At 36.8% G+C, this 3,118-nt stretch overlaps 1 pseudogene; it reads right to left on the reverse strand.

The window, feature by feature from the left end:
- Positions 1 to 534: 534 nt before the first annotated feature.
- LOC120193175 lies at positions 535 to 1,476 on the reverse strand (annotated as a pseudogene).
- Positions 1,477 to 3,118: the final 1,642 nt, after the last annotated feature.

Here is a 3,118-nt window from a genome sequence, read left to right on the forward strand (position 1 = left end):
TGATCTCTGTCAAAGTTCCTTTTCTTTAAACTAATAAGATAAAGGGTCAACTATTCTATTGGTTACTAAATTATAAGATTGATTCTATTTTAAATAAGAAACAAAACATGTATCAATTAGGTCATTAAACATTCAACTTGATTTGATCAAGCTATTGGCGTTAATTATTAATGAAAACATTGACATGATAGTTAAATAAATTTGTATAATAACATGTTTTGTTTTTATTATTTATGCATTCCATTAATTTTATTCTATTTTTTTTTAATAAATTATATAAGAATTTAAAATTTTTAAAGGACGTAAACCTTCTCTATGTCCCTGTTTGGGATAGTCTATTCATAAATATTTCATTGCTACTTTGTTGATGGCTATGAAACAACAATGAATTATCCGAGTTTAGTGTTTGCTTAGCCCACAACTCTTTAAACCACGTTTAAAAACAGGGCCTAGTGGGTGCCAATAAATCACCTCAGCAACAAACAGAGCTTCACAAATACCTAACAACAGCTAATGCATTACAAATCCCGCAACTCTAAAACTGGCCACCTTCAAATGTTTGTCCACAATGCCAATTCCCAGGTGCCACGTCGTAGCTGGTGACGGTCCTCTCGTCGCTGGTGGTCACTTGGAAAGACAAACTTTGGCCATTCATGTAACAGTTGCTCTGTTAGTTTTGGCCCTAGTTTCTCGACATCGCTTGCCATCCGGTCTTAGACCACTTGATCGACACGCAATGCACATCCCCGACACCTCCGACGTTTGTGATCAGGACCAAGTTAAAGTAAGAGTGGTCGTTGATTGTGAATCTCATTCCTCCTTTCTCCACACAAGAGACCATGTTTTGTTCACTCCAACATAAACATGTGTTATTAAGATGAATCGATGTTTATGGATTGAATTGGCAAAGTGTATTACTTGTTGAGGCTTACCTTGTGAATGAAATGAGAACGATTCTAGCTCGCTATTAAGCGATTTGCAAGAAGGCATACTCATCCAAGTTGAAGTGCTCGAGGGGACGATTACTCACCCGCCGTTGTCATTGGATAATGCAAAGTTTGGGGGCAGAAGTTGGTCGCAGTGACGATAATGGATCCGGACAGGAATTATTTGGGGTCGTTGTCACACCTCATTTCATGGCATGAATCGCAACTAAACCCGTTGTTGAACAAAGTGTCGCTGAGTGCGACGATATTTGTTCCATACCCTTGGCTGTACAAGTTGCCATATCCACAAGCAGCTCCTGAAATAACAGAAGTAAACCATTCTAAGTTTATTTTTGTAGTTTTGGAAAGTGAAACATTGCTTTAATTTTTAACTACTATTGGAACTTGCTCATAGTGTCGGATGCATCACCGCCGCCATAGAATGTAGCATGGGCACCTTGCCATCCTCCATCATAGTCACCATAGACGCTTGGGAGGAAAAAGCTAAAGAGAAAGAGCAGAAGAGAAGTTACAGGAAGTGCTGCCATTGTTTTTTTTTTTTCCTTTTAAACTAAAGCGGGCCTCAATAAAAATCCCTTTTAACCAACATCCTTGATGTTGGACTTAAAAGGGAAAACCGTACCCAACTAAAATTGATTAAACAATAAACTTTACATCGTTCAAAACCTCATTTAGAATAATCTCGAAGTAAACTGAGTCAAAAAACAATGAATTATTGGCTCAAATAGCCCACATAGCTAAACTATCAACAACTCAATTACAAGATCGCATCACTAAAGAAACGCAGAAAGCAGTATTTGATTTGAATAGCTCCTTGGTCGGATGAAGGAAAACCACAGAGGTGGAGATATCATGTTCCTCGGCACGACATAACTTATTCACAAGCACCGCAAAATCAGATTCTAAGTGTACATTGGTCCAACTATTCTCACAGGCAAAGGTCAACTCAACGATAAACACATGTATTTCAACCAAAACAAGATCAAAAACCCTATCGACGGCTGCACAAATTCTTCGAGCACACTACTAGTAGTGTAATACCCCAAATCCCGGGTTAGTAGTTCGAGTTGACCCGATACCCATTATTAGAGCCCAAAAGACTAATTAGAATAGTATGGATCTAATTAGGTTGGAATTGGGCTTGGACTTGGGTTAAGTGTTAAGTGTTGGGATGAAATCAAAAGGAAGAGGACCTAAGGTGTAAATTTATCATTTTTGAAATCAAGAGCTAAACCCCCCTTATTTTCTATGTTATCAACATGAACCATCCTTATTTTTCCTCACCAAACACTCTTCCTATTCTCTCATTTTCCTCTCTTTCTAGTGAAGAAAATGTTGAAGCTTTAAAGATTTCAACACTTAGTTGGGCTTATTTAAGGTAAAAAAAGTTATTTTCCTTTTCAAGAGCTCTATTTGAAGACCCATATTTCAAGTTTTAGGCTTTGAACCAAAAATGGATTTAGTGGGGGTTTAAGGACATAAGGGATTCTAACTTGTTTTAGGGGTAAAATGAAAGTATAAAGTGTTTTTAGATTCATATATATTCCATAAACAAGCTAGTAATACCATTTTTATGTTATATTAGTAAAAGAGGTTGGAGAAGGTTCCAAAGCAAGGGGTAAGGAGAAGGTTCCAAAGCAAGGGGTAAGGAGAAGTTAACTCTTAGGTGAATTGGGACGTTTTCCAGCTACCAAGACCTTAAAGTAACACCCTTCTAACCTTACTAAACCAATTATAAACTCTTTTTATGCATTGGTGTAGCTTACACTAGCTTTTGGAGGTTATAAGCATGTTTATGGTAAATCATGGATTTATAGGTTTTTAAGTGTTACAATGACTCCTTATGCATGTATTAAACTCAAATAAGACACTAATAACTTTTCAATACCTCCTTAGGGACTTTAGGATGGTTTGGAAGGGATTTAATATGCCTAAACAGGGCATTTTCGAACATCAGTATTGATATTGTTCTTATATAAGGCAAAAGTTTTTGAAATTTTAGGTAGTAATATCGATACTCATGCTTAGAGTATCAATACTATGGGCTCGGTTTCAATCCCTGAAGGAGAGGTTTTGAAACTAATTTTCTAGAAGCCAATTTTGGTACCGATATCAATACTGAGAGCTAAGTATCGATACTCCCTATAAGGTTATCGGTACTACACCTTCTT

This window comes from Hibiscus syriacus, unplaced genomic scaffold (assembly GCF_006381635.1).
Source record: "Hibiscus syriacus cultivar Baekdansim isolate YM2019G1 unplaced genomic scaffold, ASM638163v2 tig00116989_pilon, whole genome shotgun sequence".
Lineage (NCBI taxonomy): Eukaryota > Viridiplantae > Streptophyta > Magnoliopsida > Malvales > Malvaceae > Hibiscus > Hibiscus syriacus.